The 16,612-nt window shown below is 44.6% G+C and overlaps 1 long non-coding RNA gene across 1 annotated transcript in view; it reads right to left on the minus strand.

Annotated features, from left to right (window-relative positions):
• Window positions 1–15,202, minus strand: part of LOC146398777 (uncharacterized) — an 82,380-nt gene extending 67,178 nt beyond the window's left edge. Inside the window, exon 1 of the long non-coding RNA XR_014817291.1 lies at window positions 15,098–15,202. This is a non-coding gene — a long non-coding RNA (uncharacterized LOC146398777). The remainder of the gene's footprint in view (window positions 1–15,097) is intronic.
• Window positions 15,203–16,612: the final 1,410 nt, after the last annotated feature.

Consider the following 16,612-nt stretch of genomic DNA (forward strand, 5'->3'; position numbering starts at 1 on the left):
TCCTGTTCTCAAGGCTAACACACTAGTCAAACCCACTCTTTCAAAGAGAATAGACACACAATTCAAGAGCACATCACAAGTCTTAACAACTTGACTATAAAGTACATAATGATAATTACAGCATGAAAACATTAACATGCACGCCCACACAAATGCATCTAGATACAATGTGCCCTGAGGACTCCTTTCACACAGAACTGACTGGAAAGCAACTTCAAGGCACCTGCTAAGTCAGGAAGGGCTTTTCAGGGAAAACACAGCCTAGCTTGAAACACTTGTTAACCATTTGACACTTAAAGCGACTGTGTAAGCTGGGCAGCCCTCAAAGAGAGCACATTTTCTAAGACGTACTTCTCATGTGGCCATAGAAGGAAATGGACAAAGGGACCAGAAATACAAGTGGACAAAAGAGTTCCTCCAGAGACCAGAACACGAGCTGAGCAAGCACATCTTGCAACGCCTGTCCTTGCTCAGCAGGGTTTTGTTATTGCTATGGGCAAGGGACTGCTCTGTTTCCCTTTATTCTCCTTTCTGAATGGGATTTTTAATTGAAGTTATCCTGTTTTTTTTCTCCATCACAGTTTCTTATGATTTTTATTTTTCCATTACAGTTGATTTACAGTGTTCTGTCAATTTCACATTATCTTCCATCGTGCTCCATCACGTGATTATATATAGTTCTCTGTCCTATACAGCAAGATCTCATTGCTTACCCACTTCAAATGCAATTGGCGTCTATTAACCCCAGATTCCCAGTCCATCCTACTCCTTCCTCCTTCCCCTTGGCAACCACAAGTCTACCCTCCAAGTCCATGAGTTTCTCCCCTGTGGAAAGGTTCATGTGTGCTATATATTAGATTCCAGATATAAGTGATATCATATGGTACTTGTCTCTGACTTACTTCACCTAGTATGAGAATCTCTGGTTCCAGCCATGTTGCTGAAAATGGCATTATTTTGTTCTTTTTGATGGCTGAGTAGTATTCCATTTTGTATATATACCATATCTTCTTAATCCATTCATCTGTCAATGGACATTTAGGTTGTTTATATATAGCCTTGGCTATTGTGAATAGTTCTCCAGTGAACATATGGGTGCATGTATCTTTAATGTGTGTAAGGAGGGAGCAGATAATTTATCTACTAGTTTCTATTTCATCAAAAACCAGGAACCACATATTGACTTGATACAGAAGACCAATCACCATTCAGAGCTCTGGCATTTTATCTGAAAGTTGTCCCTGGATGTGGTTTTGACTGTCATGTGATCACATAGGTTCCATGAATGGCAAGTACAACAGGGATGGATATCGGGGTGGCCACAGGGTGGTTTAAGGTGTAGATGGCTAGTTTGTCCCCTGATATGTCTCCTTTCTTTAGGACTCATAAGTTTATACCACACAGAGCTTGCACTTCCAGACTCCCTTGCAGCTTTGTTGTGGACATGTAGCAAAGTTCTAACCATTAGGGTGTAAGTCAGAGTAAAATTGAGAAGTGGCCTCCTCATTTTAACACGAGATCTGTGCACACCTCGGGCCCCCTTTCCTTCCTGCTGACTGAAAGGTGGTGTGCAAAGCAGCAGGCACCTGAGACGTGGAGGTGGAGGTGTGATGTCAAGCCTGGTAGGGCACCTACTGGCCCTGATTACCTCGGGAGTGTGACGTGAGCATTAAGGGTGTTTGAGGGCATTAAATGGTATTTAAGCCATGCTCCCTTGCCTATGCTATATTAGCCTAAAACCTAATACATTGGTCTTCTCCAAGTTTTTATCATCACTCCTTTTCCAAACCTACACACACAGATGAGGCCTCATAACAGGGAACAGAAGAATCTTTTTCATTAGAAAATGGGGAGGGGGAAAGATTGGAGCATTTATAGATTTTTGGTTTTGCTCCTGTCACGTACGCAATTAATATTATGCTAACACAGTTTGGGGCTCAATTTTTTTCACTGTACACTTTTCCAAGTTCCTGATAAAATACTTTCAGCACCTTCATTCTTCATGACAAATTACTCCAGAATAGTGGCAGCTGCTGGATGGAAGCTGAACTCCGTGGGTATCTTCTAACTGGTGAGGAAACACCACCCAGATCATTGGTTCATAGAACATAGAATCATTAGATCAAGGGATGAACAATATGGGAGAGGCAGGAAATTTATTTTATTTTTGCTTTTTAGGGCCATACCTGCGGCATATGGAAGTTCCCAGGCTAGGGGTCAAATCAGAGCTATGGCTGCCAGCCTACACCAGAGCTACAGCAGCACAAAAATCCAAGCTGCTGTGTCTGAGACCTACACCACAGCTCACAGCAACACTGGATCCTTAACCCACTAAGCAAAGCCAGGGACCGAACCTGCATCCTCATGGATACCGGTCAGACCCTTTTATCACTGAGCCACAATGGGAACCTCTGGAAATATCTTTTTTTTTTTTAATGAAGTCTAGTTGATATAAAATATTACCTAATTTACAGGTGTGTGATAGAGTAGCTCACAATTTTTAAAGGTTATATGCCATTTATAGCCATTATAAAACACTGACTCGATTCCCCGTGTTGCATAATACGTCCTTGTAGCTTATTTTATACTTAATAGTTTGTACCTCTTAGTCTCCTACCCCCATTCTTCCCCTCCCCCTGCCTCTCCTCCCCCTGGTAACCACTAGCTTATTCTCTAAATCCATGAGTCTACTTCTGTTTTTATAGTCATGAGTTTGGCGTATTTTTTAGATTTCACATACCAGTGATATACATTCTTTGTCTGTCTCTGACTTATTTCACTCAGCAGAACACCCGCCCAAGTCCATCCAGGCTGCCAAAAATAACGGAATTCCATTCTTTTCATGGCTAAGCAGCGTTCCATTGTCTACATACCTACTCCATCTCCTTTACTCATCTGACAACAGACATTTAGGTTGTTTCTGTGTCTTGGCTATTGTAAATGGGGCTGCTTTCAACATTGGAGTGCATGATCTTTTCAAATTAGTGTTTTGTTTTTTGAAGATGTGTAATTCCACAGGAGTGGAATTGTTGGATCATATGGTACTTCTATTTTCAGTTGTTTGAGAAGCTTCCATCCTGTTTTCCCCAGTGGCTGCACCAATTTACATTCCCACCAACAGTGCACAAGGCTTGCCTTTTCTCCACACCCTCGCCGTTGTTGGTCATTCATGCTCTTTGTGGTGACAGCCATTCTGACAGGTGTGAGGTGAGATCTCACCGTGGACCTCATTTGCATTTCCCTGATGATGACCGATGTCGAGTGTCTTTTCAGAGGCATGAAATGTCTTCACTGCCCATAAGCAGTCAAGCTTGCTATTACCTGAGGTAAAGCATGGAAATTAACAATCTTTTTCTCTATTGAACTTAAATAAAAAAAAAACTGGCTTCCCTGCTGTCTTCATGTTCTATGTGAAGAGTTTTCATTGTTCTTCTCTGGTTTTATGGTATATGAATGGGAATTTGGGAGCTGTATACTTATTCATACATAAATAAGTCTCTCCTGCTACAGTAGAAGATCCACTGGGGTGAAAATTCTTGCCTGTCTTGTTTTTAACACCCTCTCAAAATCCTAGAACAGACCCTGGCATGAAGTAAGTCCTCAATAAATATTTGCTTACTGAATAAATGAATGAATCGACCAGCCAATCAGTCAACCAATCAAGTACTTTAGGAAGCATTAGCTAGATGTCATCTTAAGCTTGACGTCCCATCTTACACTCTTCTCTTGAGTTGCCATCACATAGACTATAAACAAAGGAGTAATATGAATTACCCAGACAACTGGGATGTGGAGACAAATTTTACAATCACAAAGATGACAGCATTTTCTCTGAAACACCCAGGTTGACCATATTTAGTGTACAGATACTCATCAATGTTTTCCTGTACCGATTTTCTACTATTTTTGAACATACGTTGGATATGACTATTATAAACTATATATAAACTATATATATATAGTTTCAGGTGTGTGTGTGTATATATATATATATATATTTTTCCTTTTTGAGACCACACTCATGGCATATGAAGTTCCCAGGCTAGGGGTCGAATCAGAGGTGAAGTTGCTGGCCACAGCCACATGGGATCTGAGCCATGTCTGTGAGCAACACCACAGCTCACAGCAACACCAGATTCCCCAATCCACTAAGCAAGGCCAGGAATTGAACCCGCATCCTCATGGATACTAGTCAGATCAGTTTCTGTGGCGCCACAAACGGGACCTCCCAGTACACTCATGTTTTGCTTTAGAGGCTTCTAGAACGTCAACTCAAAAATGACCTTACACTGATTCACACTGAATACAGTGGGCATAGCCCAACATCATGCACTCTGAAACCCAAAGTGGTCTCTGCCTGTCCTCTAAGTCATTTCCACAGCCAGAGGTAACGCGGGAACAGACAGATCTTCCGGGAATGCTCTGTAGGTTAACAGAGGTTGGCTCTGTCTAATGGAAGAGGAGAAATAAGTTTAAAGCTAATGGATCTTCAAAGAAGCATCTTCCTTCCATTGCTCCTTGGAGACAGCACCTAACACATGAGAGAGGATGGCAGGCTGGAGGGCAGGCTGGGTCACCAGAGAGAATACGTGGACCGCTGTGCCGCAATGAGCATCTCATTAATTAGAATCGTCATACCTGCCCAGGTGAGTCACCCCTCATGAGACACTGTGATCAAGTCCCCTTCTAGCCTGTGGGCAATTCTGAAACAAGTGAGCCTGGCTACATTAATCATGGCCTTTTGTTCTTGATTTTCCCCCAAAATGTTTTGGCACTTCTTCATCAACTCTCTCCACCCAGGCAGGAATCCACTTTCTAAAATATAAAATTTAAAATACAAACCACCCCAAACTTATTATTTTTAAAGGTGACAAGTATCAAGCTTTGGATTGGATTGAAGAATTTAGAATCTGGCATTTATGGATGCCTAGATTAGGGGTCTGGAATGTTTTGTGTAATTTCTTGGTAGCCAGTCAATTCTGGTTTTATACAGACCCAGTGACCTTTCAAGCCCTGCAATGATGTACGTCGGAGAAAATCCTCTTTAGCCACAGCCCGTGCTGTCGAACCTGGTGTTTACGCCTCTGCCCAGCTCTCTGCGGTGTCCGCAGGTCTCTTCACTCAGCGCTGACCCCAGGACAAACCACGGGGTCAGCAGAGTCTGTCTGGACACCCCGGCAACCCCCGCCTCAGCCCTGATTCTTCCTTCCCCATTAGCCCAGACTCTCAGGACGTGTGGGTTGTCTGTCAAAACCAGCTCTCAAGACAGGATCAGAAGCACAGTCAAACTGCACAATTATTTGACAAATCAGAGTTTCGATGGGAGGTCTTTCAATGAATCGAAATGTCAAAAATGCCAAGTTGGCACTGAAATCGCTACACAGAATTTCTGTTTTCAGCAAATTTCACCCTCACCCTCCCAGGCCCGCTATCCCTCTGCTCCTCGCCTCGCTGGTGGGAGAGTCAGGTGTTTGTGTCTGTGTGTGTTTGGAGAGTGTGAAAGTGTGGTGTGTCTGTGTTTACATGTGTGTGTGTGCATGCGCGCGTGTACAGGTGTAGCATATGGGGGTTGTGTGCATGTGTCACATACTGTGACACAAAGCGAGGGCTTGTTAGACACCTGAAATCGCACCAGGTAGAGCCACCACCTTGCTCTGGTTTTCACATCCATCCTGAAAGACAGTAAAAAAAAGAGCTGCGTAATTCTCCACATTCGAGAAGAGACTGGAAGGGGGTAATGGAGTGATGCTCGTAATTCTTGAAGGCGACGTAGTTCTGTGCTTTCGCCCTCTTACACGCCCTGGTTTCCTTAAGCCATCAGGTCTGTGGCGTGTGTAAAACACAACAACAGTTTTGCTATCTAGTCTTTCCCTGAAATAGAAACTCGCTGCTCTCAGGAACATGCTCTCGAGCATCCTAGCTTGTTCCACACCTTCCAGGGGCGAATCTGGCCTCACCTGTCTAAAGCCATGTCTGAATTGTCCCCTGGACCAGGTGGCAGGTCCTTCCAATCGAGACCTGTGCTGCTGAGGGCCCGAGTGAATGTGTCACCAAGTGATTTCCACACAGTGTGTGTGTGCAGCACGGGAGCAGCAGAAACGCTGACACACCTACAGAGGGAACGAGGATGTCGCAGAAACTGGAGGAAGAGAAGGACTGGCAGCCTTGTCACTCAGTGTTCACCTCTGAAAAGCAGCAGCAGCCCTGCCTGCTGCCATGTGTAGGACTTTCTTATTAGGTGTCAGAGGCAACCCAACCCCTTCCAGAAGACAGAAACCATACTGAGAAGTAGCTATGAGACTTTTAACCAGTAACGGTAGGGACGGAAAATATGAGGCAGATGGCAGAGTGGAAAACACCCAGTAGGAAAAGCGTTGGAATAAAACCAACCTGGATTTAAATCTGGGGTCTTCCACGTACAGGAGGAATGACCTTAAGCAAAGGAGCGACCTTCTATTGGGCTCGGTTTCCTTATCTGGAAAATGGGCACAAGACATCTGCTTGATACAGCTGTTGGGAAAGACGCATGAGGTGATACTGTAAAGGACTGACCCAGACGCTTTTATTTAAAGCCCTCAATACAAGGTCGGGAAGTAATTATTACTGCACATCCACCATGAGTCCGCTAGAAACATTCCACGTGATTGTCCCTGCAGTGCTGGTTCTAACCTCTAGCATCGTCATCAGTTTTCATGAATTATCTGCTTTTTATCTGTCTTAACCTCTGCGACTTACTCATGCTGCTATCCCCAGCTCCTATGGTGCATCCTATGGTGCCTGAAATGTAATGAAAAAGGAGACACATTTTACTGGATGTTTATTCACTGCCAAGCCCTAAAGCACCTGACATTAATTTTTTAAAGTTCTCACAAGAATCCTATTTATTACTGTTATCTTCATTTTGATGATCTAGACTGTCCATTGTCACAGAGCTAATTTGGTGGGGGGCACAGCCATAGCAACGCAGGATCTAAGCCACCACATCTGTGACCTATGCCACAGCTTGTGGCAATGCCGGATCCTTAACCCACTGAGCGAGGAACCCACATCCTCCCGGACACCATGCCAGGATCTTAACCCACGGAGCCACAACAAGAACACTGAGAGCTGATACCGTTCAAAGTCTGGATTCTCAACTGGAGCACCTGGCTCCAGATCTCAGCTTTTGATCCTCACACAGTTACAATGCAGAAGAGAGAGAAAAGGAAAGGAAAGAAAATGCCAATGAGGTGGCAGGGTGCCACCCAGTGATAAAGCCTTTGAATAGCAGTGAAGGAACCGGAAGTCTGGGCAGATGTGAGCAAACTGCACTAAGAATAAGAGGGAAGAAGGCTCCAGAGAGAAAGGAGTGCCTGAGGCAGAAGTGCATTTCTCACCAAGACACTGAGTCCTCAGTAGGGGTGTCCCATTGCCAAGGACTGTCTGGTTTATTTAACTAGGTTACTGGGAATCTGTACCCAGATCCTAGACCCGTGATCAAAAGTAAGTTCAATACCTGTAACATCAAAGAAAAAAGTCTAAGTAATGACAGATGTTCCAGGTACGAATAATCAGCCACACGGCAACGATCCATTTGCTCCCGTGAAGCACACTAAGTAATGGATCTCATTTTTCTGATCGAAAGATTCATTAGCGCTCTTTGGCATGAAACTCAGGGGGGAATTAAATATATATTGATTAATAATTAATGAATAGGCGTGTGAGTGGATCAATAGAAACGAGGCAATGTGACCGTGGTGTAAAGTGATTAAACACAGAAATTCTCCACCTCTGCTGTGTTCGGGAAGGATTTCGCTGTTCTCTAGGTGGCGGCGGCGGGGGGGGGGGTTCTGCTCAGGTACAATCGAGAAGTTATTCTTTCAGCCCAAAGGCCAGAGGCTTATACGACTCTTCTAAGCACTGCAGTCTTGAAGGACTACTCCTCAGTGTTCAAAAGACTGGGAGCTCGAGAGAGGACAGACGACATCAAAACACAGAATCTGAAGCCAGAGAGGCCCCTCCTCGATGCTTTGTAGCCAAGGCAGGTGTTTAAGATGCAGTGTTCTTAAGAAACACGGTTCAACAGAGGAGATAAGGCTTAGGTGTTGTCAGTCACGTGGACCTCGCTACCCCGCGTCTCCATCGGGGTACAGCTGGCACAGCTGGCAGGACACCAGGAGACCCTGAATGGGGCAAGCAAAGCCTAAAGACCCTGACTGCAACACAGCAATTTCCTTCCCCATCCACGGGGCACTCACTTCCCCACCTCGAAGCACCCCTGGTCCACCTGAGTCGACGTCGCTCACTGCACCGGTGTGCACGCGGAATGCCATCACGGTCATGCCAACGTCTAGTCTTACCAGGTCAGCTTTCCACTGTCCAGCGTCTATTAAGGACCACACTGAAAAAGAACCTGAGCCGTGTAAGGGGACCCCAGAGAGTGATTTCTATCCAGGCCTGTGTGCCCGTGCACGGTACGTGATGCTCGTAGAGCCCTCTCCTCCGGTCCGCCCGTCCAGCCGTCCATCTGCACCGGTGTTCATGAGAACCTAGCACTTACCGTGTGTCTGACATGTGAAGCGTTTTTCCCCCCAAAGTTCACCTTCTGTCATGAATGTCAAAAACCCTGTCACACAATCATGACAGATAAAGAAAACAAGGCTCAGAGATGGGAGGTGCTTGGACTAACGTCATCCAGCAGGTCCGTGTGAATGTCAGCACGTGAAACCTCCAAAGACACCAACTGAACAAGCCTTCAGGGTACAGGGACTTTGTAAACATAGAAGGTCAAGTTCAGGGGCAAAACCTGGAGACGGTAAAGGGGAAGACGGAGAAGGAAAACCAGGCCAAGGCAATGTATCCTAGGTTGTTTCCTGATAAAACCGAGCCCAGGAAGAGAACACAGGGACGCTAGAGAAAGGCGTATGTAACATACACACAATTCCCCACCACCGAAACACCCAAGACCAAACAAGGCTTTAGAAAGAACCGGATTCCCATCCAGGGAGGATAAAGTCGCCCAGGATAATTTCAGATATGATACTTTAAAGGGGACAAAATTGAGAGCTAATAAGCAATGCTGTCACAAACTCAGTCCTTTAACTAACTAAACAAACAAGGAAAGGAAACTGGGACCTTTAATCTTTCTGTTAAATAAACTTGGAGGGGTTCCCGTTGTAGCTCAGTGGTTAACGAACCCGACTAGGATCCACGAGGTTGCAAGTTCGATCCCTGGTCTCACTCACTGGGTTAAGGATCTGGTGTTGCCGTGAGCTGTAGGTCGCAAATGTGGCTCAGATCCCACATTGCTGTGGCTGTGGTGTAGGCCAGCAGCTACAGTTCCCATTTGACCCCTAGCCTGGGAACCTCCTTATGCCACAGGTACGGCCCTAAAAACACAAAAACAAATAAATAAATAAACTTGAAGACAGACATATGTTTAACCTACCCTAAAAAGTTTACTTCTGGGTAGCTATCCAAGGATATACATTATAAAAATAGAATATTCTTTCCTGAATTAAAATGTTCAGCCTAACGTTATTTATAACTATTTATGAAGATTACATGCAAAATGTTTTTAACTAACATTGCCAGATAAAACAGAAGTTACCCAGTGAAATTTGAATTCCAGATAAGCAATACATTTTAAGTAAAAGTATTACGTCATGCAATATTCAAGACATATTTCTACTAAAAATTATATCCGGGGTATTCATCTGGAATCCAAATAGAGCATCTTGTACCTTCATTTGCTAAATCTGGTAACCTACTGAGTTGGAAAGAAAGCAAGACCCAACTTTATATACAGATACATTTCAGCTAGGTGTTTAAGAATGTAGCATTTGCTGTTTTCATGTTGTTTACTTTTTAAAACAATTCTCTTTACTCCCATTTATTTCTTTAATATGTTTTACTATGCAAACTTAAACAATGAAAAATTTCTTTTGGAGGAAGAAATCAAAGCCACCGGTATTTCTGAAAATTAGGATACACAAAGTAGCCGATACCTCTCCACAGGGAGCTTAGCTCATTGAGCAGGGTTTTTAATGATTTTTAGTACAGTTTGATAATTATTTAACAAGTATATATACATAGGTATAATATCTATAGATAGATAGGTTTGTGTGTGTATATATATATGCGTATGTATGTATTTTATTTTTAGATTTCCATAACCACTTTAGTCTACTGTTCTGTAAAATTAAAAAATATATACCTGGACTTTCTTGGCTTATTCAAGAAAGTAGGAGTAACCTTTTTTTTTTTTTTTTTTTTTTGTCTTTTTAGGGCAGCATTGTGGCACATGGAGGTTCCCAGACTGGGGGTCAAATCAGAGCTACAGCTTCCAGCCAACACCACAGTCACAGCAAACTACACCACAGCTCACAGCAACACTGGATCCTTAACCCACTGAGGGAGGCCAGGGATCAAACCCGCATCCTTATGGGCACTAGTCAGATTCACATCCACTGAGCCATGATGAGAAGTCCAGTCTTAGCAAATCTCTCTTTTTTTTTTTTTTTTTTTGGTCTTTTTGCCTTTTCTAGGGCCACTCCTGCGGCATATGGAGGTTCCCAGGCTAGGGGTTGAATCAGAGCTGTAGCCGCCAGCCTACTCCAGAGCCACAGCAACGTGGGATCCAAGCCGTGTCTGCATCCTGCACCACAGCTCACGGCAACGCCGGATCCTTAACCCACTGAGCAAGGCCAGGGACCAAACCCGCAACCTCATGGTTCCTAGTCGGATGCCTTAACCACTGCGCCACAACGGGAACTCCAGCAAATCTTAATATGTAAAAGACTCTGCTCACTGAAAAAAATATATATGTGTACGTGTGTGTGTACACTCACATGTGTACATGTGTGTATATATACATATGTGTATATGTGCACATACACGTATGTGTATACACACATATGGATATGTGTATATACATATTGAGATGTGTGTGCATGTGCATATATGCATATGTGTGTATACATATATGTGTGTATACACATATGTATAGATGTGTGTGTACATACACATGTACACACATGGGAGGGGAAAGAGAAGGCGAACAAACGACTGCTTATGCTTTAGAAATTCTAAATAGAAGCGTCTTTTGTGAGTTCTGACTCGGTGCTGCAGTGATGAGCACACAGAGGGGCAAGCACTTCTCAACCCCGGTCTTTGAAACTCCTGATTCGATTTTAGGCCAGTTCTCTACTTGCCACACGGAGGAAGAGAACAGCCTCTCAAACAAAAACAGCAGTAAGAGAAGCTGCCTCCCAGCCCACCTCTGGGCAACCAGCCCGCTCATGTGCAGTCTGTCCACATGCATGCCTGGCTCATTACAATCCCCTCTCCACACTGTGGCAGTCAAGGCCCTTCCAGACAATTCCATCATTCTCCACACAAAGACCTCTTCCCAACACAGCCTGCAATGAGGGTGACTCCCAGCCCCTTTGCCACCTGTGGTTCTGGGGTCTTCCCTGGGGAGAGCTCCCTTTACTCTCCAAAGTGGCCCGGTTTGGGGACTACACCTGTCCTCCTGCCTGAGTAAACCCCCCCCCGCCCCCTCTCCGAAGCACGTGCTCTGCCCCTTCCCACTCCTAGGCTAATGCCTCCTGAAAGCTCTTTCTCATTCGTCTTTTAGCTCAAGTATCACTTTGTAGGAGGTGGAGCCCTCCTACTATTGATTCCCTCCGCATAAGACACCTCTGCATTTATCACAGAGGTGTGCCACAGTTGTACAGAATTATGTGATTAAGGAGCACATTTCCTTTTAAGTTTTATGATAGTTGATGGACAACGTCCTGTCCATTTCCGCTGTACAGCAAAGTGACCCGGCCGTCCATGTATATATATATTCTTCTTCTCATATTATCTTCTATCATGTTGCATCACAAGTGACTGGATAGGAGGTCCCGTCGTGGTGCAGTGGTTAATGAATCCAACTAGGAACCATGAGGTTGCGGGTTCGATCCCTGGCCTTGCTCAGTGGGTTAAGGATCCGGCATTGCCGTGAGCTGTGGTGTAGGTTGCAGACGCGGCTCGGATCCTGCGTTGCTGTGGCTGTGGTGTAGGCTGGCGGCTACAGCTCTGATTCAACCCCTAGCCTGGGAACCTCCATATGCCGCAGGAGCAGCCCAAGAAATGGTAAAACAAAATCAAAAACAAAAACTAACAAAAAAAAACAAGTGACTGGATAGAGTTCCCTGGGCTGCACAGCAGGACCTCCTTGCTTATCCATGCTAAGTGTCATAGTTTGCATCTACTAACCCCAAACTCCCGTCCATCCCACTCCCTCCCCCTTGGCAACCGCAAGTCTGTTGTCCATGAGCAACCACATTTTCTATTATACTGTATATTCCATGGGTATAGAAACAGGTGGATTTCTTACCGTTAGTTTCTTTGTTTCACAAGTCAGCCTACCCAATACCCATAACTGTGCCTGGCACATAATTGGAGCTTCCTATTTGTAGAGCCAATGACTGAAGGAGCTTCACAAACCTGCTGAAAGAACACCCACAGCCTCACCTACTTCAGCATGCCCGCTTCAAGGTGAGGTTATACTGTGGGTCAGCAAAAGGTTTGTGATGAGAGTTCCCATTGTGGCTCAGCAGTAATGAATCCAACTAGCATCCATGAAGATGCGGGGTTCGGTCCCTGGGCTCAATCATTGGGTTAAGGATCCAGCATTGCTGTGAGCTTTGCTGTAGGTTTCAGATGCAACCTGGATCTGGTATTGCTGTGGCTCTGGTGTATACCAGCAGCTGCAGCTCCAATTTGACCCCTAACCTGCTAACTTCCATATGCCATAGGTGAGGCCCTAAAAGGACAAATAAATAAATAAATAAGTTTGTGATGTTGGTTTGACTCTTTTCTTCTGAGGTCATTGGCCAATGGTCCTGTTAAAAAAGAGACCACAGGCCCCTGATGGAGTGCCTTGGGCTAATTCCACATCATCAAACTGAGACGTAATCCCTAACCTAACTGCAGTTTCCATCCTCCGCCAGAAGCAGAATCATAGCGGGTTTTCTAAACTTTCTTGGCCAGCGGTAGCAAGGGAGTCCGCGTGTTAGACCCCTCCCATGAGCCAAAGAAAGATGAGGTAATCCACTCTCTCCTTGTCCCCACCCCTCCTGCTCCTAAAACTCTGCTATGGGGCTCCTTTCTAACCGCCAGATGGGGTGTTGCCCAACTCACAAGCCAACCATTAAATAAAGCCAATACGATCTTTCAAATATCCTCAGTTGGATGTTGGATATTTAACAGGACATAGTTCCTATATCCACTAATTCAAAACTGTTTGTGACAATAGATTATATTTTATTGTCTTAGCTTAGTACCTAGAATATACTGCTCAGGCAATGAGCAAGCTTATCTTGCTTTTTATGAACGCCTCTCACTTGGCCTCTCATCTTCATGATAGTTTGTCAGAGAATACAGCCCCCATAAGCCACCCTCTTTCCCCTGGCGCACCACTGAATCCTAGTTCTACAGGTAAATCTCTATTTAATATTTAATCATCACCCCAGGCTTCATGAGCATGTCTCTCCAAAGCACTTTTGTTTTAAATGAGGTCTGTGAGTGGTTGGTTTTGCTATCTTAGTGCCTTTTTTTTTTTTTTTTTTTTTTTTTTTTTTTGCTTTTTAGGGCCACGCCTGCAGCATATCGCAATTCCCAGGCTAGGGGTCCAATGGGAGCCGCAGCTGCCAGCCTACTTCACAGCCACAGCAATGCCAGACCCGAGCCCCCTCTGCAACCTACACTACAGCTCACATAACGCTGGATCCTTAACCCACTGAGTGAGGCCTGAGGTCAAACCCACACCTCATGGATACTCGTCAGGTTTGTAACCCGCTGAGCCCCGATGGGAACTCCTTGGTGCTCTATTTTTATGAGAGGATTCGGGAAGACTCAAACCCTGCTGCACTCACCACCTTCTCAGATTTCCTAGTTTGGGTGTGCACTTCCAATATCTAACTCTCCACAGAGCCAGTGCTGCATTTCCCATCTTATTCAGAGCCTTCCAAACTAGTCAGCCAAAACAAACTTTCTAAATAGGAGTTCCCATTGTGGCGCAGCAGAAATGAATCCGACTGGGAACCATGAGGTTGTGGGTTCAATCCCTGGCCTCGCTCAGAGGGTTAAGGATCCGGCGTTGCTGTGAGCTGTGGTGTAGGTTGCAAACTCGGCCTGGACCTGGTGTTGCTGTGGCTGTGGTGTAGGCTGGCAGTACAGCTCCGATGAGACCCCTAGCCTGGGAACCTCCATATGCTGCAGGTGCGGCCCTAAAACCAAAAAAATAAATAAATAAAAAGTAAAATAAAAAATAATAGGTATTATTGTTCTTTAATAGTATACATGTATGAGGTGCTGCATGAGACAGCCGGCCTGTTAAGGGCCTGGCATGTATTAACTCAGGTCTCTATCAAGAGGGCCATAAAAAAGCAACATGGAGCAGAGCATTCTCAAGCAATTAGCTTGGAACAAAGCAAAGTGATTACGAAAACACAGATCCTGTGCCGTGGGGGAAGAATGCCAAGTCCTTGGTTCAGAGACAGAGAGAAATCGGGCAAGGGAAGGGTTTTAGGTACATTCTGCTCTTCGGTCTCACGCCAGGTTTCAAGGTGGTTAACGATTGGCCTCTAACATCAATATTCTTTGACCCTCTGGACACAGGGACTGGATGATGACAACAAACAGGTCACTTCTCTTACAGCTCTGTTTTTAGACTAAAGCTCCCATCCCCAAAATTTCTGCCAAGTGGGTTGAAAAGCACTGTGCAAAGGCTGCTCCAGTTCCCTCTGGCACAGACCCAAGATTGCATCAAAAGCTTTTTCCATCAGAAATTGAGAATCTCCTCAAGGACCTTAAAGGGCTCGCTTTAAATGTGGGAATCCTTGTGAAGAAAAGGTACGCTAACCACTTCTCAAAAGGAATCCCAACGCTGAGTAAGTTCTGATTAAAAGTCTACACATACACAAACAATACAGTGACATCATGAATAACCGTATTTGTGACACATCTGTAAAGGATATAAAATGTATCCAACCCAAATGGACCGACTTTTATAAACCTCTTAGCTTTACTCTGCGATGAGTGAACACGGCAACTGTTATGAACTCACGCATATTTTCCTTTCTTGACCAGAGCCGTGGGCACTACTCTTGTTGAGGTTCTGATCAGATGAGTAAGTGTTACTCAAAACATATCTGCGTTTATTGGTTCGGTGCTGTTGGAGAGATGTACAAAGTGAAATCAGAATTAGGTATTGATCTCACAGTTAATTAACCTTCATCCTGAAGTCAGTGTCTCCCTAATTAACGATGTCCACGCTAATAAAGACATTCTCCGTAATAGATGTGTATTTGATTCCTCTACATTTTACTCTAGGGGAAGAACCTGGCAAGCTAAATTTCTTTTCTCCTGGTTTCAAAAACCACCCCTCGTCTCATTCCTCAAGTCACTCTTAAAATGTACAACTTCTTTCTGCACCGAAAGCTACATCTTCAGTGGGCTATGTATCACAGTCAGTAGTGCCCCAAGTTTAGTCCTTTTGACTTGTATTACTTTGCCCACACCTATAGCATGTGGAAGTTCATGCGCCAGGGATCAAGCCCAGACAGCAACACAGGCCACTGCAGTGACACCACCAGGTCCTTAACCTACTGCACCACAAGGGAATGCCCCTTCCGGTTTTCTTTTATGTAACAAATCATTTATTCTAAGAGAAACCTGGATTTTTACCCCGTTTTTCTGAAACACAATATAATTCATGAAATGTTATAATTTCCTTTTCTCTGCATCTCAAGAGCTTAAGATATCAAGGTTTCAAACATCGTATCCATAGATTTAATTTAAATTGGAGTTCCTGTCGTGGTGCAGCAGTTAATGAATCCGACTAGGAGCCATGAGGTTGCGGGTTCGATCCCTGGCCTTGCTCAGTGGATTGAGGATCCGGCATTGCCGTGAGCTGTGGTGTAGGTTGCAGGTGCGGCTCAGATCCTGCATTGCTGTGGCTCTGGTGTAGGCCGGTGGCTACAGCTCCGATTCGACCCCTAGCCTGGGAACCTCCATATGCCGCGGGAGCGGCCCAAGAAATGGCAAAAAGACAAAAAATAAAAAAATAAATTGCAGTGAGGAAAACTGTTACTAATTTTTGAATAACTATATTACATATGAAAATGTCCCAAACTATCTGTATTTCCGAGGCATGCAGCAAAACAGATAAGTTGAATGTCCTGCTAATTTTAACTGGTGGCTCTCAATGGACTTGAGCCAAAAAAAGAGAGAGAGAGAGATTAAGGATTTTTTTAAGATAATTATTATTCTCTTGTGGCAACTAATTCTTGATTTGGACCGGCTATGAAAGCCTGGAATCCGCCTTAGGTTACGGGATTTGGGCACACCTGGGTTTTTTAATAACAAAGATCATGGGTCACCGTGGATAACAGGTGTGTTCACAGCACTGAGAGGGATACAGAGAGAATGAACACAGGAAATCGCTTCCATCTATGTACCGCCGAGGACAGTCTGCGGAATCAGATGACTTTGGATTTCAGAGTTAATTCGTTTTCCTTCGGTAATCATTTGGTGCAAATGCAACTTGAAGCACATACAAAATTTTCTAGGGCTTTCGCTT

The sequence above is a fragment of the Sus scrofa genome, chromosome 10 (assembly GCF_054392235.1).
Source record: "Sus scrofa isolate SSC_HxYL_T2T_F1_AM1 chromosome 10, Sscrofa_HxYL_maternal_Yorkshire_Landrace_v2.0, whole genome shotgun sequence".
NCBI lineage: Eukaryota > Metazoa > Chordata > Mammalia > Artiodactyla > Suidae > Sus > Sus scrofa.